This window comes from Loxodonta africana, chromosome 9 (assembly GCF_030014295.1).
Source record: "Loxodonta africana isolate mLoxAfr1 chromosome 9, mLoxAfr1.hap2, whole genome shotgun sequence".
Taxonomy (NCBI): domain Eukaryota; kingdom Metazoa; phylum Chordata; class Mammalia; order Proboscidea; family Elephantidae; genus Loxodonta; species Loxodonta africana.
This window is the reverse complement of record NC_087350.1, coordinates 32,611,893-32,635,898: the sequence shown is the minus strand read 5'-3', so window position 1 is coordinate 32,635,898 and position 24,006 is coordinate 32,611,893. Positions and strand designations below refer to the sequence as shown.

Sequence of the window (24,006 nt, the reverse complement as noted above, 5' to 3'; positions counted from 1 at the left end):
TGGTGATAGTTGTGTGCACCAGATTCTAGTAGCAACAGGGGGTCACACTCAGGGGGTGGGAGGCAGGATGCTGACAGGCTTCCCCCAAGTTCCAGTGAGGTAGGTGAGTCTCTATTCCTAAAGCACTTTGGTGGGTGGGCTCTGCAGCTGTACCTTAGGCTCCCAATGCATGTACCTCTACAGATTGGTAGGTGTCACCATCCTCAGACCCCTATGGCAGGAGGCTAGGTGCTCTGGGGGGAGCTTCAGCCCTCAGTTCCCCATTGTGGGTCAGTGAGAGCTCTGTTTATTAGGTAGAGATATCAGACCTGGGAAACTTGTCTTTCCAGTAATCTGCTAAAACAATTACAGTCAGGTCCCTATCAGAATTGCCTTTGCATTATAATAGCCACCTTGTTTCCTGTAGGGATGAAAGCCCAAGACTGTGGCTTTCATATGCTTGGCTGGAGCTGGTTCTGTATTTTTAGTCTAATTTCGGGAAGTCAGGGAAGGATTTTTGGTCCCTGGGTTTTTTGTAGCTGCTTCTCTCAGGCCAGGAGAATGGGTTAGGAAAAGACAAAAAAAAAAAACACAGAGCACTTCACTCTCTGGCTCAGGAAATTCCAATGTTAATGAAGCCGCCTGGGAAGGGGAGGGGAGGGATCAGATAGATAGGAGAGAGTAGCACCCTGGAATATAGACAAAGTTACTTATCTTGCTTGGCGATGACTGTTCTATCTGAGATTCCCGAGGGGTGTGTAGCCTGTGTGCGTTGGCTGGGTCGAGATTGCCTCCGAGGGTCAGGCTCACATCCTGTGCTTGTGCTGTCTCAGAAGCCGTGGTCAGTTCCTCTGCTCCCAATCCAAAGCCCAGCGCCAAGGTTCCCCGGCTGGGACGCTGCACTCCAAGCTCCAAAACCAGTCACTGCCTCCTGGTGACTTCTCCTCCTGTCAGCTGCGTTGCTGCGCTGCCTGCGTGCACTGGCCGGGCTTCTCCTGGGGTCACATCTGGGGGCTAGGGCTGCGTCCTGTGTTTGCACCGTCTCAGGATGCCGTGCTCAGGTCCCCTGCGCCCAGTCCAAATCCCGGTGCCAAGGTTTTCTGACTGGGACTCTGGCTCCAGGCTCCGAAAACAGTCGATGCTTCCCCGTGGTTGCTTGTTCTCAGTCTCTGTCACTCAGGTCAACTCTTTAGATCTGTGTTTGATGCTCAGGGTTCGTAGATTGTCACGTATGTGATTGATTCACTTGTTTTTCTGAGTCTTTGTTGCAAGAGGGATCCGAGGTAGCTTCTACATACATAGTCAGCCATCTTGGCCCCCCAAATCTCAATATTAATTCTTTTAGTTAAAGGATTTAAATATAAAAATCCAGTTGTGCTCCAGAAGATAAGCTAGATAACTGGGATCTTCTAAAAATTAAACACTTATACTCAGGAAAAGATTTCACCAAAAGAGTAAAAAGAGAACTCATAGACTGGGAAAAAATTTTTGGTTATTACAAATCCAACAAAAGTCTAATCTCTAAAATCTACAGGAAAATTCAAAACCTCTACAACAAAAAGACAAATAAATCAATTAAAAAATGGGCAAAGGAAATGAACAGACACTTCACCAAAAAAGACATTCAAGCTGCTAACAGATACAAGAGGAAATGCTCGCAATTACTAGCCATTAGAGAAATGCGAATCAAAACCACAATGTGATACCATCTCACTCTAACATTACCAGCACGAATCGAAAAAACAGAAAATAACAAATGTTGGAGAGGCTGCAGGGAGACTGGAAATCTTATGCAATGCTGGTGGGAACACAAAATGGTACAACCATTTTGGAAAACGATATGAGCCTTCCTTAGAAAGCTAGAAATAGAAATACCATTTGATCTAGCAATTCCACTCCTAGGAATATATCCTAGAGAAATAAGAACTTTCACACAAATAGACATATGCACACTCATGTTCATTGCAACATTGCTCACAATAGCAAAAAGATGGAAAAAACCTAGATGCCCATCAACAGATGAATGGATAAAGAGACTATGGTACATATCAAAAACCCGCTGCCGTCCAGTCGATTCTGACTCATAGCAACCCTATAGGGCAGAGTAGAACTTTTATTATGCTGAGTGAAATAAGTCAATCACAAAAGGAAAAATACTGTATGAGACCACTACTATAAAAACTCATGAGAAGGTTTACAAACAAAAAGAAACAATCTTTGATGGTTACGAAGGATGGGAGGAATGGAGATTAAAAAAACACTAAATAGAAAATAGGTAGGTGGTAACTTTGGTGAAGGCTAAGGCAGTACACAATACTGGGGAAGCCACCACAACTTGTACAAGGCAAGGTCACAGACGCTCCATAGACACATCCAAACTCCCTGAGGGCCCGAATTACTGGGCTGAGGGCTGGGGACCATGGTCTCAGGGAACATCTAGCTCAGTTGGCATAACATAGTTTATAAAGAAAATATTCCACATTCCACTTTGGTGAGTAGCATCTGGGGTCTTAAAAGCCTGTGAGTGGCCATCTAAGATACTCCACTGTTCTCACACCTTCAGGAGCAAGGAAGAAAGAAGAAAGCTAAAGATACAAGGGAAAGATTAGTCCAAAGAACTAACAGACCACAGCTACCACGGCTTCCACCAGAATGAGTCCAGTATAACTAGATGGTGCCCGGCTACCACCACTGACTGCTCTAACAGAGATCACAGTAGAGGGTCCCAGATAGACTTGGAGAAAAATGTAGAACAAAACTATAACTCACAGAAAAAGACCAGACTTACTGGCCTCACAAAGACTAGAGAAACCCTGAGAGTATGGCCCCTGGACATCCTTTTAGCTCAGTAATGAAGTCACTCCTGAGGTTCAACACTTAAACAAAGATTAGACAGGCCCATAAAACAAAACGAGACTAAATGGGCACACCTTCCCAGGGGCAAGGACTAGAAGGCAGGAGGAGACAGAAAAGCTGGTAATAGGTAACCCTAGGTGGAGAAGGCAGAGTGTTGACATTTCATGCGGTTGTTAAACAATGTCATGAAACAATATGTATGCCAACTGTTTAACGAGAAGCTAGTTTGTTCTGTAAACCTTCATCTAAAGTATAATTTAAAAAAAAAAAATCCAGTTGTGCTGTGGTTAAGGAAACCATTGCTCCTTTATTTTCACAAATTTGCCAAAATTTCTATTGCCAAGAACCCATCCTGGACTTTGGCTGTGTTGACCAGAGATTACCAATCTTTGAGTGTAAAGGTGGGCACAAGATGCTTCAACCTGTGTTTGGAATAAAATGTCAATACAGAGATGACATCCCAGCCACCCCAGTCTTTAAAAGGTTTTGGTCCCCCACCTTCCATTAAAACAACTTTTCACTCCACAAATTCGCAACTTGAGATAAAGCTTAAAAATAAATTGTTATTGTGGTTGACTTCAACTCATGGTGACCTTATATATAACAACGAAATATTGCCCAGCTCTGTACCAGCTTCATGATCACTGGTATGCTCAAGGCCATTGTTGTGGGTATTTTGTAGTGACTTCCAATTTAGGGGGCTCATCTTCCAGCACCATATCAGATAATATGTGGTTGTGATCCATAAGGTTTTCATTGGCTAATTTTCAGACGTAGAACACCAGGCCTTTCTTCTCAGTCTGTCTTAGTCTGAAACCTGTCCATCACGGGAGACCCTGCTGGAATTGGAAATACCAGTGGCACAGTTTCCAGAACCATAGCAACACGAAAGTCACCACAGAACAACAAACTGACAGACAGATGGCAGTAAAAATAAATAGCCTTGGTAAACAAGTTTATTGGCAAAGTTCACACTAAGCTGTAAATGCACAGCAATGGAGCCTTCCAGAATGCAGATGTGGACAAGCAGCAAAGGGATGGGAGAGTATGTTCCAGGGCTCCAGTGAGGGAATATCAGGTGGGATGTGAAGGAGTGATGGAAGAGGAGGCTGGACACCCAGACAAGCTTCACTTGGGCTAACTCAAAGAGGAAGATCAACGAGCAAGGAGTTTGTTAAGACTCACTAAGGTTTCTCTCTTTTCATATACCCGGATCTCTGCATTTTGAGGCATAAGTCCCTACCATTTCCCCAATAGACTAGCAGAGACCTTCAGAGACTAGAGTTGTTACCAGAATTTTTTCTTTTTTTCAAGAAAAGATTCTAAGAAAGTGTTATGGATTCAGTTGTGCCCTCTCCCCTCCCCCCCACCCCCAATATCTGCCTATACCGTCCTTGTGAGGGTCAAATAAAATGATGTATGAGACTGGGCCTTATCAGCTGTAATGGTCCATGCAAAAATAAGATATTGCCAACGTTATGGATTAAATCGTATTCCCCAAAATATGTGTTGGAATCCTAGCCCCTATACCTGTGGATGTAATCCTGTTTGGAAACAGAGTTTTCTTTGTTATGCTAATTAGACCATACTTGAGTAGGGCGGATTCTAAATCTAATCACTTCGGAGTTATGAAAAGAGCAGATTAGACACTGAGACACACCCATCTGGGGGAAGACACATACCATTTGAGGACTCTAAAAGCCAAGGAACCAAGGAATACCTCAGACTACCTACAAGAAAGGAATTGACACGGCCGAAACCCTGATTTGGGCTTTTAGCCTCCAAAACTGCCCACTTATGGTATTCTGTTACAGCAGCACTAGGAAACAAGACAGCAAGAATGTTCATCTCACGTCATAGTCACTGGCTACTGTGTGAATACCAATTTGACCCTGAGACCTAGCACAGTGTCTGGCACAACGAAATGCTCGATAAATGTTTGTGGAACTGTTCAAGAGGCCAAGATCCCTGTTTTCTGGTGACATGCTGCATACATTTTGATATCATAGAGGATCAAAGCAGAATTGTAGCATGAATATTGCCATGAGATTTGATCTTTGTTCCTCTGTCACTAACCATGAATGAAATATGGCCGCCAAAGATCTGTCCAATAAGGAAGAACACTAAGGTCATGGTGCAGAACCACACTGAGCTAGAAGCCAAGAAGCCTTGGTTCTAGTTCTGATCCTCTAGTTTCTCATTTCTTTCTTGGTCCCAGTTACTTCAACTTGAAATAATGAAGTTCCACTATATGACTTCTAAATTCTTTGCAAGTTCTACAATCATGTTACGGAGAGTATCACTTTTCCACTGCAAAGCAAAACTAGATAAAAGACTACCAATTGGCAAGAAGCAATTCTTGGTAAGTTTAGTATATTCTGTTGAGGAACATCTCCCTCTCCTGTTAGTGGGGAGGGGAGAAAAATTCAAACAATGAAGTAATTCAGGAAATGATTGCCAGAGCAAGATGAACCAAATTCTTACTTGGACAACTATGAGACTAAACAGAAACTTTGTAAGTGCTTTATTATTCCCCCAAGAAGAAACGTATACTGTCCTTTCAAGGCGTTGATCCAGGAGGAGACAATCTAGTGGATCTGGAAAAATTACCAGCAATGAAAAGTTTCTCTTTTCTCAAAAGGAGAAGGGGGGAAAAAAAAAGCTATCTCCTACCAAAAAAGAAATTCAGAGAAGATACATTTCCAGGCCCCAGGATGATAAACCTCATTCTAAATCTTTCTCATCTCTTAAGTACAAGTATTTACAAATCTTTTCGAAGTCAAGCAACATTTCTCCCGACAAACTCATTAAGTTGGTTGTTATTTTTGGAACAACTACTTAATGGCTATTATCCTATGATTACACAAAACCAGAATCTCAAATAGTTGGATTCCTTCTTCATTAATATGCATGGTCCCCTTCTTTTCGGGAGGTGAACGGCCATTATAATTAAAATAAGGAAAACTACTAATATCAAAACTGAGATCTCTGTTTTCAGGTGCTGTGGCTCATGCATATTGGTATAACCCACCTTGTCATAGTGAAGGCTCAAAAGAGAATTGTTGCATGAATGCTGCCATTAAATAGGCTAAAAAGGGCTTAAGTAGTTGGAGCTCCTAGGGGAGCAGTTTTTCTGGAAGATATTGTGAAAGCAAAAAGCCTATATGGTCTTAAAAGCTTCAGCCTCCTTAGGCCATTCTTTTCTTACCTGAGAATAATGGATTCCAGCTGAATGAGCTGAGATTCTTTCTAGTTTCAACAGTACACAGCAACAAGAGGAAGGACATATTACCACAGAAGTATAGTAAAAGAATTTCAAGTTAATCACTGGCTCATCCAGGCAAAAGATATCAAGTGACATGCTGAGAAGGTATGAGTAAGAAGTCAGAATAATAAGACGATGATAGAGAACAAGAAAACGACTGCTGATGAGTTGTGAACACAGAAGCCAACATAAATCAATGAGCAGGTAGAGTAGCTCCATGGAATCACTATCTGAGACAGATGATTCAACTAAGCACGCATGGGAGTTGGAGTGAGGAGCAGGTTCTTAAGGTGGGCATGCTGGGTCCATCCGCTCACATGTGACTGACGGAGATTAACAACATCTGCGCCTCACACACCTGAATGTGTAAAGAATGGCTGTGCCTAAATGTGCATTAACAGATGAGTAGATACATAAAATGTGGTACATGAACGCAATGTAATATTACTCAGCTGTAAAGAGAAATGAAGTTCCGATGTATTCCACAACACGGATGAACCTTGAAAACATCTTGCTGAATGAAATAAGTCAGTGAGAAAAAGACAAATGCTGTTATGGCTCCAGTTATATGAAACATCTAGAATAGGCAAGTATATACTTGTTGTCGTCGAGTTGATTCCAACTCATAGCGACCCTATAGGACAGAGTAGAACTGCCCCATAGAGTTTCCAAGGAGGGCCTGGTGGATTCGAACTGCTGCCCTTTTGGTTAGCAGTGATAGCTCTTAGCCACTACACCACCAAGGTTTCCCAGGCAAGTACATAGAGACCAAAATTTATTAGTGGTTAGCAAGAGTGAGTGGGAGGGAGGGACAATGAGCTTCTGCTAAGGATGATGCAAGAATCTGGAAAAGGATAATGGTGATGGTTGGACAACATGATAAACATAATTAATGTCACTGAATAATACATGTGAAGACTGTTGAAATGGCAAACGTTTTGTTGCGTATATAGTTACTAAAATAAAAATAATTAATAATAATAATAAAAAGAATGGCTGTGAAAACAGAAGAAAGCTTCCCAAGGGGACCAACTCCACAGACTCTGGCAAACTTCTCTGGCTGACAAACATCTCTTCATTGACTGCTTGCTGCTCCTCTACACTCAAACTTAAAGCTAAATAAGTCATTTACTCATTAATGCCAATACTTATACGAGTTTGAAATAAATAAACTACTTTTGTTACACTTTTCAGTTGTAATGTTATAAACCAGAGCAGAGAAGAACAGGAATCATCTATTAAAGATATTTGTGAGATGTAAGACGATTGGGCTCTTGCTTATAATGCCCCAGAGGGACTCCAAGGCTGTAATCTTTACAGAAGCAGACTGCCACCACATCTTTCTCTCACACAGCAGCTGCTGGATTTGAACCGCCAACCTTTCAGTTAGCAGCCAAGCACTTAACTACTACATCACCAGGGCTCCTGTTATAAGGGGATGTTGTTTTTGTTGTTAGGTGCCATTGAGTCAGTTCCAACTCATAGTGACCCTACAGTGGGATAGTGGGGGTTAACATATGACTACTACCAATTTTTACTCTCCAACGTGTGTTAGAAAGAATTCTGATTTTATAGTTTAACCTTCTATCTCTCCCTTGTACTTCAAGGATAATTTTGCCCTCGCCAAACTGAGGCTTTAATAATGCAGAGTTAGGAGGGAAGGAGGAAGAATAGAAGGATAAGGATCAAGTGGGAGCTGTGTTGGTGAAGGCTTTGATGTGTATGCTTCAGCATAATAAAAAGAGAGAGAGGGAAGTAAGGGGTGAGGATGTAATACACGCTGAGCTTCAACCACATAGATCACAGTTTCAATCCAGTAACATTTGTTTTCCACTGCTTTACTCTTAAGTGGTTTGAAGGCATCTAGAAGACTGGTAATTAAGACGGTATTTATCAAGAATGAGGAAGGATCTGAGATTTTATCCCACTCGCAAGCCAACAAGTTAGTCTGCCATAGACTCATGGATGCTAGTAGAAGACATGAGACTCCAGGGTCTGAGACGAGGGACTTCATTACTCACGGCATGGAAAGCAACATGAACATCAGCATGTTTGCACCAGTTTCCCTTATTCCAAAGTCCCACAGCTGCTATGCGGATGCGCCAAGATGGATGCCTGCACACTCAGTGGTTGAGGTACAGAAGAGGAATCCTGAGCTTAGGAAACTTGAATCTTCTATAATGGGCATAAGTATGCCTAGAGAGAAACATTATCTCTGTCCCCCAAGACTGTATGCTATACAAACATCATTGAAAAGAGTCTGGACCAAAGGAGTAAGACATGCAGAAACATGAGAGGTTCACGGGAAATTATCTTCTAACAGTGGCCAAAACCAAAACCCCATGCCGTCGACTCCATTCTGACTCATAGCAACCCTGCAGGACAGAGGAGAACTGCCCCATAGCATTTTCAAGGAGCTGCCGGTGGATTGGAACTACTGACCTTTTGGTTAGCAGCCCAGCTCTTCTTAACCACTGGCCACCAGGGTTTCAACAGTGGCCAAGCAAGTGAAGTTTCAGACAATGAATCCCCCTTGACTGTCACTGTCTTACCTTTATACTGCTGCCTTTCCAGCCCTTTTCTTACTCATGTGATCTCTGGAGAAAAAGAAGGAAGCAAAGCAATAAAAGTGATGACTCATTTTTCTACTCTTGGTGGATTTGTGTAGCTTCTCTTCCCTCTTGAGCACAGCTCAACCTGATGGTGAAGTTAAAAATGAAGAGACTATTCTGAGTGAACCAAATAGTATTTAGCCTTTGAATTTCTATCCTGAGCCTACCATTATGGAGACAAATCTACTCAGAACACTCTCATGATCTGGAAGTTTCAAATTTGAGGCGCCCCAAAAGGCAAAACATGAAGACGCATCAGAAATGCACAACTTAAAAAAATAAAAATAAGAAAAAACTGGAGAGAAAACAAAAAATAATATTGTCACTGGTAATAATATCAATAAAAATAGTTACTATCGAGTAATTACTACATATCAGAAGCCATGCTAAAAACTTAGATGATGCGCGTATGTATTATCTTATTTGATTTTACAAATAAGGAAATTAGTAGCGTCCCAAAGAAGTTAAAGTGCTTATCAAAAGTCATGCAGACAGTAAGCAACTGTTGGAAAGTCTCCATTTTACCTGTGACAAGGAAGAAAAAGCAAGATCACATCCATGAGAAGAATCATAATCAAATGCCTCACCAAGGTAGAAGGCTAGCAGGTGGCAAAGGTGAGACAACTCTGGGGGAGGTTCTCCCCCAAGATCCAGTTCCAGACATCATACCTACCAACTTGGGTGGGAGTTGGGGGGTTCATAGCCCCAAACGCAATCTGTATCTACCAAGCCCAAATACCTCCCCCCTCAGGTAATGCTCCTTGAATCTGAAACCAGGCGAAATGTTTAAATAAAAACAAATACTAAAAACTAGTGTGTAAACAAAAAGACGCAAGTGCAGAGGAAAGTAAGCTAAAGACTCACTCATTCATGGACTATGGGGACATTGTTGTTTCAGTGGTAGAATTCTCACCTTCCATGCAGGAAACCTGGGTTCAATTCCCAGCCAATGTACCTCAAGTGCAGCTATGACCCAACTGTCAGTGGAGGCTCACGTGTTGCTATGATGCTTGAACAGGTTTCAGCAGAGCTCCCAAGCTAAGGCGGACTAGGAAGAAAGGCCTACTGATCTACTTCCAAAATTCAGCCAGTGTAAACCCTATGGATCACAACTGTCCAATCCACAACCAATCGTGACAATGGCACAAGACCAGGCAGTGTTTTGTTCCATTGCGAGTAGGGTTGCCATAAGTCAGAGGATGATGACTCAACGGCAATTAACAACAACAACAATATTCAGGGGTTAACCTTATAAAACATGAACTGACTTTAAAAAAATTCCACCATTGTTTGGTATGTGCTGGTGATTTACCACTAAATGGCTCCAATACTTTATCTCCTCTTCCCTTTGCCAGAAGCGGTATCTTTAAGATTTTAATATTGTTTAAAAACATGTTGGAAATGAGAGGACCATATTCATTAAGGATTAACTGCTGTTTCGCCCACAGTGTAAGGGAAGAAATAGCAGCTAGTAGTGTATTTAGGCAGTGAGTGTAGCAGAAAGGTTACTTCTGTGTTTATTGTTTGGAAACAGAGGGTATTAGTCATGGTAGACTGGGCTATGATGTAATAACAAATAAATCCCAAAATCACAGTGACTTAACAAAATAAGAGTTTATTTTTCACTCACTCACATAAAGTCCAAAGCAGATGCTCACGGTTGGACAAGGCACTGTCCATCTTGTAGCTTTGCCATCTCTAACAAACGGCCTCAAAGATGACCATAAAAGGAAAGGAGGAGGATTGTGTATGCGAGATTTAGTAAGGGCCAGGGCTGGAAGCAGTGCACATCACTTCCATCCACATTCCAATAGTCAGAACTAGCCATATGTCCCATCCATCTCATTGTCTCTGTGACTCTGAGTCAGTCAAACCACCATGGGTCTTCAGCTCTTAGAGTATCTGGGTCAGAGTCCCACATCCTAATGATTTCAGTGTATTTCCTCAATAAACCCTGGTGCCTCTGTTGCTTAATTTTGACATTGGGTCACATTCAAAGAAACATACTGAGGCAACTGACATGTACTTAATTTTATAGTTCTTGTTGTTTTTTTTTTGTTGTTGTTGTTAGCTGCCATTGAGTCAACTCCAACTAATGGCGACCTTATATACAAGGTAATGAAACATTGCCTGGTCCTGTGTCATCCTCACCATCATCAGCATGTTTGAGTCCATTATTGCAGCTGGGCCAATCCATCTTACTGAGGGTCTCCCATGCCCTCACTGACCCTCTGTTTCACCAAACATGATGTCCTCCTTCAGTGGCTAAACCCTCCTGATGACATGTCCAAAGCAAGTGAGTTGGCCAGTGTTCTACTGTGACCCATAAGGTTTTCATTGGTTAATTTTTAGAAGTAGATTGCCAGGCCTTTCTTCCTAGTCTGTCTTAGTTTGGAAGCTCCAATGAAACCTGTCCACCATGAGTGACCCTACTGGTATTTGAAAAATCTGTGGTGTGGCTTCCAGAAACAGAGCAACACACAAGCCACCACAGTACAACAAAAGGACAGACGGGTGGCGCTCTCCAGTTCTTAGTCTATAGAAAATGCCAAAGGGAAACGTATTCTTAATTTGCAGAAAGTATCTCGGGCATGTGAAAGCTGGACAACGAATAAGAAAGACTGAAGAACTGATGCATTTGAATTATGATGTTGGCGAAGAATACTGAATATACTATGGACTGCCAAAAGAACGAATAAATCTGTCTTGGAAGACGTACAGCCAGAATGTTCCTTATAAGGGAGAACTGCAAGACTTCATCTCACTTACTTTGGATATGTTATTAGGAGGGATCAGTCTCTGGAGAAGGACATCATGCTTGGTATAGTAGAGGGTCAGCAAAAAAGAGGAAGGCTTCTACAAGATGGGGTGACACAGTAGTTTCAACAATGGGTTCAAACACATCAACACTTTTGAGGATGGCACATGGCCAGGCAAGTTGTTTGTTTTTTTTTTTGGCGGCGGGGGGAGGGGGGCAGAACATTTTCTTTTCTTTTTTTTTTTTAATTTTTATTGTGCTTGAAGTGAAAGTTTACAAATCAGGTCAGTCTCTCCTACAAAAATTTATACACGCCTTGCTGTATACTCCTGGAAACCCTGGTGGCATAGTGGTTAAGTGGTACAGCTGCAATCCAAAGGGTCGGCAGTTCCAATCCGCCAGGCGCTCCTTGGAAACTCTATGGGCAGTTCTATTCTGTCCTATAGGGTCGCTATGAGTCAGAATTGACTCGACTGCACTGGGTTTGTATCCTCCTAGTTGCTCTCCCCCTAACGAGACAGCACACTCCTCCTCTCCACCCTGTGTTCCCCACGTCCATTCAACCAGCTCCTGTCCCCCTCTGCCTTCTCTTCTCACCTCCAGACAGTAGCTGCCCACATAGTATCATGTGTCTTGAGCCAACAAGCTCACTCCTCACCAGTATCATTTTCTATCTTGTAGTCCAGTCCAATCCCTGTCTGAAGAGTTGGCTTTGGGAATGGTTCCTATCTTGAGCCAACAGAAGGTCTGGGGACCATCACCTCCGGGGTCCTTCTGGTCCCAGTCAGACCATTAAGTCTGGTCTTTTTACAAGAATTTGAGGTCTGCATACCACTGCTCTCCTGCCCTCTCAGGCGTTCTCTGTTGTGTTCCCTGTCAGGGCAGTCATCGGTTGTAGCCGGGCACTATCTAGTTCTTCTGGTTTCAGGCTGATGTAGTCTCTGGTATATGTGGCCCTTTCTGTCTCTTGGGCTCATAATGACCTTGTGTCTTTGGTGTTCTTCATTCTCCTTTGCTCCAGGTGGGTTGAGGCCAATTAATGCATCTTAGATGGCCGCTTGCTAACATTTAAGACCCCAGATGTCACTCTCCAAAGTGGGATGCAGAATGTTTTCTTAATAGCTTTTATTATGCCAATTGACCTGGATGTCCCCTGAAACCATGGTCCCCAAACCCCCACCCCTGCGAAGCATTCAGTTTATTCAGGAAACTTCTTTGCTTTTGGTTTAGTCCAATTGTACTGACCTCTCCTGTATTGTGTGTTGTCTTTTCACTACCCCAGGCAGTGTTTTGTTCTATTGTACATAGGGACACTATAAGTCAGAACTGACTCGATGGCACCTAACAACACCAGCATCTTCAAATGTTCTCTCCTTATCACTGCTCCTCTTAATATCTTCCACGCAGGCAGAAAATGCTTCCTGAAACTCTCCTAGTCTCAACACTCCCTCCAACAAAGCCCCTCTAACATCTAGTCCCATGGTTTTTCTCTCTCCTCCCTCTTCCCCACCTGCAGTTCTAGATCAGAGATGAACTTGCCCTCTGCCTCACCACCACTTCTTAACATTCTCTCTGCATCATCCACTCTGCCTGGATTCCCCCATGGAGAGCCCACAGACTGCCCCAGTAAGAAAGAATCTTTTCCTTCAAGCAATTGTCAGGGGGTGGTAGACTGCAAATACTCCCACAGTCCTAATTTATTATAAATGCCAAAAGTACTTAAAGTAGCAGAAACCAGCTTTCTTCCTTAAAGGTTTGCAAACTTGGCACAACCAAGGTCTTTATTTCATTGCTAATCCATTTACATTTGTCAATCATATTCTTCTCTGTACTCACAGTCCTTGGCACAAAGAAAGTTCTCAGTTGCCTGTGGAATAAAGGCAAATGGTTTAATTGCTGTAACCAATGTAACGGCAGCATATCACAGAACCTCTTTCCATGAAGAAATGTGGCCACAACTTGATTCCATCAGTCCCCAAATTAACCATTGGCCTTCTAGAGGAGAATAAGCTCTCCCAGGGCTTCTCAAAAATTATTCCAAATTGACTGGAATATCAGGAGAAAAAAATTTAAGTACTAAAGGGAAATCAATTTTAAGGGACATTTATTTACAGTCTAGAATTTCTGAAATGCTTTCTCTCTTGTTCTACGTAGGTGAGTACCATCTATCTGGTGAGGTCCATCCCAGTTCCCACTTGTTGCTGTCAGCTGTCATCAAGTGGGCTTCAGACTCATGGAGACCCCATGCACAACAGAATGAAACACTGCCTGGTCTGCACATCCCCATGATTGGTTGTGGACTGGAGCAACGTGATCCACAGAGTTTGCACTGAATGATTTTCAGAAGTAGTTCACTAGGCCTTTCTTCCTAGTCCATCTTAGTCTGGCAGCTATGCTGAGCGCTGTTCTGCATCATAGCAACACACAGCCCTCCCGGACAGACAGGTGGTAGCTACACTTGAGGTACATTGGCCAGGAATCAAACCCAGGTCTCCCACAAGTAAGGTGAGATTTCTACCACTGAATCACCACTGCCCTCACTATCCTCTTAGCCCACTTTATTTTCCTTCATACTACTTATTACAACCTAAAATCATCATACTACTTGTCTTAGTTATCTAGTAATGCTGTAACAGAAATACCAGAAGTGGATGGCTTTAACAAACAGAAGTTTATTCTCTCACAGTCTAGTAGCCTAGAAGTCCATACTCAGGGCGTCAGCTCCAGGGGAAGCCTTTCTCTTTCTCTGTAGGCTCTGGAGGAAAGTCCTTGTCATCAATCTTCCCCTTGACTATAAGCTTCTCTGCACAGGAATCCCAGATCCAAAGGACGCGCTCTGCTCCTGGCTCTGCTTTCTTGGTGGTATGAGGTTCCCTGTCTCTCTGCTCACTTCTCTCTTTTATATCCCAAAAGAAATTGGCTCAAGACACAATCTAATCTTGTAGATTGAGTCCTGCCTCATTAACATAACTGCCACCTATCCCGCCTCATTAACATCATAGAGGCAGATTTTACAACACATAGGAAAATCACATCAGATGACAAAATGGTGGACAATCACACAATACTGGGAATCATGGTCTAGCCAAATTAATACACGTATTTTTGGGGGACACAATTCCATCCACAACACTACTCACATATTTACTGTTATACTACAATATAAGTGCCACAAGGATGAAGGTTTTAATTGTTCTCTTCTGAATTCCTGTAGCCAGAACATCACCTAACCCACAGTAAGCTCTCAGATATTTGTTGAAGCAATGATTGATATTTTTTCACCCACCAAAGCATGGTGACTTTCTGAAAATCCTTCTTTGGGATGCACGTAGTATGTCTTGGTTTTCTAGTGCTGCTATAACAAAAATACCACAAGTGGATGGCTTTATCAAAGAGAAGTTTATTCTCTCACAGTCTAGGAGGCTAGAAGTTCAAATTCAGGAGAAGGCTTTTTGTCTCTGTTGGCTTTGGAGGAAGGTCTTCATCATCAATCTTTCCCAGCAGAGGAGATTCTCAGTGCAGGGACCCCAGGTCCAAAGGATGCATGGTTCTCCTGGCTCTTGTTCCTTGGTGGTATGAGGTTCCCCTGTCTCTCCACTTGCTTCTCTTTTTTATATGTCAAAAGAGATTGGCTTAAAACACAACCTAGTCTTGTAGATTGAGTCCTACCTCATTAACTTAACTGCTGCCAATCCCACCTCATTAACATCATAGAGGTAAGATTTACAACACATAGGAAAATCACATCAGATGACAAAATGGTAGACAAATCACACAACATTGGGAATCATGGCCTAGCCAAGTTGACACACATTTTGGGGGGTCACAATTCAATCCATGACACACTATCTTGACACAACACTGCCTTCGTGATTCTTCAAGAGTCATTTCATTGTTGAATTCTTATCTTAGGATGCATTCTCCATGCTATTTGAGCAGGAAGGAAACAAATAATCTCGTGGTAAATAATTTAAGGAATAAAAGTGCTCCTAGCCATAGATTCGAAGACTTTCAGAGCTGAAGTTTTAGTTATCAACCATCCCCATGGTCTCATTAGCTCTCAAGAGTTCAGAGCTGTGCTTCCCAGTATGGTAGCCACTAGCCACATTAGCTATTGAGCACTTGCAATGTGGACAGTCCAAACTAAGGTGTGCTGCAGGTGTAAAATGCACACCAGATTTCAGAAACTTAGTATGGAAAAAAGGACATAAGCTATCTCACTGACAAATTTCACTGTGGATTACATGTTGAATAATTATATTTTGCAAATTGGGTTAAATAAAAAATTTTTTTTTAATTAATTTCACCTGTTTCTTTTTACTTTTTTAAAATGTGGCTATTTGAAAAGTTAAAATTACATGCATTGCTCACGTTTGCAGCTCATGTTCTATTTCTAGTGGACAACAGTGGTTCAGAGAAGTAAATGACTTGCCCAAGTCCCACTGCACTGTAATGGACACACACACCAGAGTCCTGCCTCCACTCAGACTTTTCCAATGCCCAGCCTGGTGTGGATTCCCCACGGCAGGTTCTTTACCAGGGGCAGTAGAGAGGATCCATGGGAGTAAGGAATCCCTGGACTCAGACTGCCTGATCAATCAAATCCCAGCTCCACATTTACAAGTGTGTGACTTTGGGCATGTTATTTAATCTTTCTTTGCCTCAGTTTCCTCATCAGTGAAATGGAAATAAGTACCTCAGTTACTTGTTTTAAGGATCAAGTGAATGAGTAGATATAAAACCTTCATGATAGCATTCGGCATATAGCCAGTGCTATCTGAGGACACTGCTATTATTATTATTAAATGCTCATATGCTTTAAAGTAAATTGAAGGCAGAAGATTTTTAAAGAATGACTAAAGAGTATTACCTCAGAAGTCATTCTTATGTCCATAGATATTTCTACAATCAGAAGTTTCAGAATTAATACAGTGCTGTGCCTGAAAATCTGTTCCGATTCACTGAGATTAATACACGTGTAAACTTACATATTACCAGAAAACTCACTTACCGTTAGAGAACAAAGGCATATTTGAACATCTTTCTGCCACTTATCATCAAGGCAAACAGGAGCTAGGTACTACTTCTTCAGTTACTCTGGAAGCAGGCACAATACACTTGTTAACACACACACACACACACACACACACACACACACACACAGAGTCACCTTCTACCTGGAATGAGCAAGGTAAACTAATGCTTCCACCCACAGTTGAAGGATTACCACAGAAACTAAGGGCTAGGAGAATTTTGACATTACTAAGTCCAGTCTCCTCATTTTACCAATAAGGATCCTCAGTGGTTTTGTGATTTGCCCAAGTTCACACTGCAAATTGGAAGCCACACTGGGACTTAGCCCAAAGATTTCTGGCAATTAGTACATAAGGCTTTAGCCAACATCCAGCCTTCTCAGGTAGGTAACAGTTTAAAAACATTAAAGGGAAAAGCAATCCATTAAACAGACAACACAGCGAGTATAATAAGGAGTGTTTGGAATTCTGGAAAAAATACAAATAAGAAATACTATTTCTAATTATAGCTCTAGCAGATATCATAGTATAATTAATGCATGCTTTGAGTTTTCCTAATCATAACAACAATTTTTTTTAATCCCTCTGTTTTGGCCAACATAGGTCTGAAAGAGAAAGATGACAAGAAACAAACTTCAGATGCTCAAGTTTTCCTAAACAAATGAGTATACTTTTCTCAGATAGTAACTGTCTGGCCATTTTCTGGTTTGCGCCAAGATACAACTACATTGTAGAGAGAATTGGTTCAATTATCCTAACGGAAAAGGCAAATTGCCTTGCAAGTGCTAACTGACTACAAATTACCTGGTGGTGTGGGTGTTCAGGATGAATTGGCTTCACTGGGGACGCTACCTTTAGTGTCCAACCTTATGATGATGACCTTATGTCAAATAAACTAAAGCCTCCTCCTCATTTCCTCCACCTGTCCCATCCGTTAGCGCAGGCACAAATTAACTTACCAGGTAAGAAAGACTTCCTCATTACTCTAAATGAACGGCAATTTGAAAATGGTCAGGGAAAGTTCCAGCAGTTTTCTCACGCATGAGCTACCTACAGACAGGCTGCAATTCCCCAAAGACAAATACAAAGGCGGAGAGAAGACAGTGAGGGGGTTATTCAGTCAACTTTTATGCATTTTAGAACAAAGAAGGAGCGTTTAAACCCAAACGCTTGCTTGGATGGCTGCCAACTGGAGGAATTTTCTGAAGGTTTATGGTTTGTGATTAGGGTTTATATTTAATTCAGTGTATTCCATTTCGTTCTTTAACTCATCCTCTAAATAATTTAATGTTCTAATGAAAAGGAAGAAACACACGTAAACCATATTATACTGATAATATGTGCTCAGACACAGGATACCAAAGCAGAATACAGGCCAACATTAAGAAACAACCTCATGTCTCTCATTATATGAATCAGAGATCTAAGTTTTTCTTCTTCAGTTAAGTGATAGTAAAAGAATGAGAGATGATGGTCATAAGACAGCTTTAAGGAGCTTACAAAGTGGAGAACCTTCTCAACCCCAATTAGGTAGTGAAGAAATTAGGTGCCGTTTCAGATGTGGGTGGGTAGAGAATCCAATCGATTCAAATTCAGAGATTAAAATTATTTAAAAAAATAATGGTGAAAATTGGAATAAAGGAAAAAGTGATACTTTGGGTTGCCAGAAAATGTAAGAGTTGGAAAAATCAACCTAACTCTCAGGCCAAGGCTGTAAATCCGCTGCCCTTTGTTGGGTTGAATTTTACAAAGGAATAAGAACAGTAAGTCAAACATAGAGTGACAACACTCTTAAATGAAACCTAAGGGTAAATATAGTAACCATGACTCAGCATTGAACTTTTTGATGCTGTTGTTATTTACAGTATTTGAATTGGATATTACACAATCTGTGAGAGTTGTGATTCTTTACCAGAGTAAGCAGTATAAATATGATAGTTTGGTTTGATTACATTTGGGAACAATATTTGATTTGATTACATGTAGAAACAGTACCTGAATGTTTAAGAGAATTTGATTTTAATCTATAACTTTAAATTTATGAGACAGACCAGAGTCACTTAAATACTTAGCTTTTGCTTGCCAGCTTTGTCAGGGATTTGAAATGTTTGAGGGTATTCAAGTTTTTAAAATGTGTAAATATGGTTTAAAACATTTAAGGTTAAAAATGCAACAATTTAGTTTTCTGAATTAACAAGTAGAGTTAATCAGTAATAAATTAAAAACAAATCAAAGAATAAATGATGTGGCCAGTTATTCTTATACAAAGAATTACTAGATTTATAGAAAATTAAAATGAAAATTAAAGGTTTAGGAAAACCAAGTTTTTACATTTTTCTGCTTTAACAAATTCAGTATCAATTAAAACAAGCAGCTACCGCTGTTTCTTTGCTCGTAGAAAACTCTATCAAATATTCAAAAACTCAGTTGCAGAAAAAACAGGCAAGCATGTGCAGGAGTGGACTGACCAGTATGCAAGGTACGCACCAGCTTGCATCAAGCAAAGTATACACAGGCTTACTCACGCTTACGTACTAGTCTGTAGGGCATAATTTCAGGGACCCTCGCCTTTTCCATATTTTGGCTTTTCCATTCTCAACACCCTACATCCATCTTATAGTAAAAGATGGTTTCTCTAGCTCCCACCACCACCTCAGCAATTCCACAACTGTGCCCTACAGATTAGTAAGTAAGCACAAGTAAGCCTATGCGTACCTTGCTTATTGGGTAATCCATCCCTGAATATGTGGCATAGCACTGCCATGTTGAAGGTGGCAGAAATGAAGAACAAAGACCTGGGGACTTTAGACGCAGTGCCCACCAGCCAGCCAAGAACAGCCTGCTATACTCTTCTCCTAAATTAGATTCTGATTTTTTTTTTTTTGCCTTGGAAGTGCACAGTATTTGAAAAGAACTGCCAGATACATTGTTGAGTATTCAAAAGCCAAGTGCAAAACAGAGAGTTTAATGTTTTATTAACTAGGATCCCAGTTCAGCTGCTATTAAAAAACGTTCAATTATATGAAGTCCAGGGCTGACGGAGCAGGTTCATGAAGTCGGGGACCCAGGCCTTTTCTATATTTTGCCTTTTCCATTTCCAACACCCTGCATCCATCTCATGGTAAAAAATGGTTTCTCTAGTTCCTACCATCACGTCAGCATCCTTCTCTAGAAGAAAGAAAGGCTCCTTTCCTCTTAAGGTCACAACTCAGAAATGGCCCACATCGCTTCAGTTTATATCCCATGGCTATAACTTACTCACCTGGCCGCACCTAGCAGCAAGGCAAGGTGGGAAATACAGTCTGTAGCATGGTGTCCACACGCCCAGATAAAACTCCTAGTCTTACAGAAAGAGAATAGATAACTGGGGCAACGACTAGCTGTCTCTGCCACAAATACGCTACTTTTTATGTAAAAAAAAAAGGGGGAGGGGAGGTAAAGAAAAAAACTGAGAATCTCTATTCATATTTGCACGTAGAGAAAAACTGAAAGCTTAAGAAACAGATGAAATAAAATGCATACAATAACTCACTGGTGCCCAAACACTAGCCCACGGTTCAATATCAGTATGTAATAAAGGTTTCATTAATCCGAGGGTGAAATTTTAAAAGGACAAATAGTCATAAATGTGTATTTATTCAATTTAAAGTACCATCTTCTACAATCCTTCCTACTTTTTGAAGTTAAAAATTTTCTTTCTTTTATGCAATTATGTTGATACTAAATGGCTGTATACTCCTTCATTCAGCAAATATTTATGAACACCAGGTACTCTGTTCCAGGCACTACACAAGACGCTGAGGGTTCACTGGCTAAAACAGTCCCTACTTTTCACCAAAGTTAGAGGCTAGTGGGGAAGTCAAATGGTAAATACGGCATCAGATACAGTATTTCAAACCAGGAAACATGTCATTTTTAAAAAGAAATGGGTAATATGCTATGGGAGAATGTTCCAGGGGACTCACTTTGAATTGAGCAGTCAAGGAAGGCTTCCAGGAGGAAGAAATATTTAAGGTGTGGTCTGAAAATGAGTAGCAGTTAGCTAGAAGGCTAGTAAAGAAGAGTGCTGTAGATAGGGACCTAGGAAGGAAGAGCTTGGCCCCTTGAAGGACCTAAAAAAAGACCCTTGTGGCTGGATCAGAGTGAACACAGGGACTAATGGCAGAGAGGTCAGCAGCGGACAGATAGAGGGTTTCACAGGCCATGTACAGACTGTAGATTTGCGTTCAAGGGCAATGTGAAGACACAGAAAAGTTCTGAGCAGAAAAACAATCCAATTTATCTCTCTAAAAAAGTCACTCTTGCTGCAGTGCGGAGTTGGGGTTAAGGAGTGATGGATGACAAAGCGGTGCGAGCAAGGGATGGAGGTAGTAGATTTGCAACGAGGGTGACAAGAAGTGGGCACAGTAGAGATTTGTCCCCTTTGGGTAGATTTTGGTGAGACATTGGCTCTGGAAGACAGAAACCCTGGTGTCAGCAGACTGCCTAGGATCAAATCCTGGCTCTGCTCTTGCTAGTGAACTTTGCCTTGGGGGCCTCAGTTTTCTCATCTGTTGAACGGAGATGATAATACTAACTGCACCTGGAAGCACTGTGAGAATTCAACGAGACAATTTCCTTGAAGTGTCTAGAATGGTGATTGAGTGTATAAATGTTACTGCTTTATTATTGTTGTTTCCATTATCAGTGTTGAGTATAGTAGAGGCCAGAATTAAGAAAGGCTTCGTTGAATTCTGGTTTGAGCACCTGGGCAGTCAAGTGGTACCATCTGCTAACATAAGAAAGATCGTTGAAAATACGTAATCGTGGAAGAGGAGGAAGTAAGACCATGAGTTCACTTTTGGATGTGTTTGGAGAGGACTTATTCACCGTGTCAAATGTCACTTTTTGGTTTGTTTTTGTTCCTTAGATGAATGTACTAGAACATGTTTAGCATTCTTAGTTGGTCAATTTTAAAACAAATAATCCCATTCGGGCTCCTTTCCCACATTTTTTAAAACTCAAACACAAAATTCCAAAATCTGAAAACCACTTGTAAATGATAACACCAATTACAAAGATTTATTTCAACAAATGCAATGTGTTTATATGTGGAGGACATGCCTTGCCACTTCAAATATCTCTGCTTAGTGTAACATAAGCTGATTATTTCTGCTACGTGCACAGAAAGAGGTCATCAATTTCTGCAAAAATTGCACAGGTCACGGCATGGCTCTTAACACACCAAACTGGGTCTTAGACTTCAAAGGGGTTAAGTCCTTGCAACGGCTGCTTCTCTTTTTAGAACTTCAAGATCTCTTATTCATAAAATTAAGTGTCAGATGGTCTTCTAAACTCAAGTGTTCTAACTCCCTTATTTTACCAAATATTTTTGAAAAGTTAGATAAAAACCATCATGAGTTACCATTTTTTTCAAAGGATTTCAGAATAAAGCAATAGGTAAGAGCAATTATCAAGAAACCCTGGTAGAGCAGTGGTTACAGTACTCTGCTGCTAACCTAAAGGTTGGTGGTTCGAACCGACCAGATGCTCTGGGGGAGAAAGATGTGGCAGTCTGCTTCCATAAATATTTACAGTCTATAGGGCAGTTCTACCCTGTCCTACAGGGTCGCTATGAGTTGGAATCGACTAGATGACAAGGGGTTAGGTTTTGGGTTTTTGATTTTGGTTTATAGTTCAGGTTACCTATCAAAATCTCATCCTATACATTTACTAGGAAAAGTCTTTATATAAACAGAAGGGATAAACTTTCCAAATCATATTTCATCCTTGGGATCCACACTCATTTTCACATCTTGACACCGTTAATCCAGGTATAAGCTCATACTCAAAATTAGTAATTAGCCAAGAGATGAGACATGTAAAAAAAAAATCCAGTTTTTAGAAATTAGAAAATTTTCCAATTTTCCTTTTTTCAAATCCCAGCCCAAACCTGTTTTCCTCTCATGAGCCTTCTTAGACTACCCTAAACAACAGAGACCTTAGCCTCTTAAGGAATTCTTTATATTACTCAGCTGGTATTTAATGTCAATCTCTACAGAGAGAGACACACACACATATTTGTTCAACCAGTATTTGAGCTAAGCTCTGTGCTTAGCACTGTGGGTTCAATTTCAATGGTGAGCAAAGAAGACATACATCCTGCCCTCACAGAGTTCAAGGTCTCATGTAAAACTCTTCCTAGACTCACCAATCACCTGGATGTGGCCCATCCGTAGCTATCCAGACACCGAAGCAAACAATAGCATACACCAAAACTCTGCCAACATTTGGTTATTCTTTTTTTTTTTTTAAACCCTCTTTACATATGACACCCCCATTAATCCAGGAAGAAATTATTTTGAAAGTTTTCATGATGAAATCACTTGAAATAGAACCCAGTGGGCTGACGGCAATACACTGAGCTTGTTTTTTTCTAATCTAATTTCAGCACTTAAATTGATTTCATGAAATTGAATATTATGTCAATTATCTATAGCAGCTGTACTTTATTTTAAATGTGTACTATCTGGTTAGGGAAAATAAAGAAAGAAGAGTAAATCACCTTATGTCCTTTATTCCAAGATTTATTTTCCACATAAATTAAGACTTTTGAAATTGAGATGCCTTTGCAAAAAAGATGACTTTTGAAACTGAGATGCCCTGTGCATTTATTATGGCATTTGCTTCCCTAAAACACTGTTTCAAATCAATGGTGTGTCTTATAATTGCTGTTGCCTTAGAAATGAGGAAATTCAACATGAAGAGCAGGATTGATCTAATGAAAGAATAGATTGGAAGCTAAGTGACTGGACTCCTAGCCTTGGTTCTACTGCCAATTAGCCACTGACCACCTAGCTCCTTGACACCTGCCAATTCACTTCATCCCTCTGGACCCTCCCCACTTCATCCATAAAATGAAGAGTTTATACTTGTGTTTCTCAAACTCTCAGTGGTAAGGGCCCTGTTTTGTAATTTCCCATTAAGTTACAGACTGATACATTTATAAAATGCTATAAAAATAGCTTTGGATACCACCGTCATAGATTGCTATAGATGTTTCTCAATGCTTATTCTCAATTTCTGCACTTGTCAAGCATGGACTGATACTGGTACACAACTACCTTTTTAGTGGCACTAACTTAGACTACTGTGACTTAAGCCACTATGTGGATAACATGATGATTCTGCAGACGATTTATCACTTGATTTGTTTGATATTGGTTAGCAACATAATTAACTTGTATTTCTCAATTACACAGTAACCGTACAACAGAATCAAAAATTTGGGAGATGAGTTACTCAAAACAAGGACAGTGTTAATCATGGCAGGTCCAAGATAGCTATAGCATGGATAACCCATTTTTAGATTACTGAAAAATGGCCAACAATACAGAAGATGTTTTCTAGGCAAAACAGTAATAAATCTTCTCTTTTCCTCTCATTCATTAAAAAAAAAAAGTACAAAACATAAGAACTTGTCAGAAAGTCACTTAATTCAAATTAAAGTACTTGACAGCCAGG

General features: G+C 40.9%; 1 protein-coding gene across 3 annotated transcripts in view; it reads right to left on the bottom strand.

The window, feature by feature from the left end:
• The window catches only part of GNA14 (G protein subunit alpha 14), a 217,136-nt gene that overhangs the window by 175,888 nt on the left and 17,242 nt on the right, over positions 1-24,006 (bottom strand). Inside the window, exon 1 of one of the 3 annotated variants that reach the window (XM_023544738.2) lies at positions 8,543-11,202. The exons of the other annotated variants lie outside the window; for them this stretch is intronic. The gene's annotated coding sequence lies outside the window, so the exon portion shown is untranslated. Of the gene's footprint in view, positions 1-8,542; positions 11,203-24,006 lie in introns of those variants that run through there. 3 annotated transcript variants of the gene reach the window in all.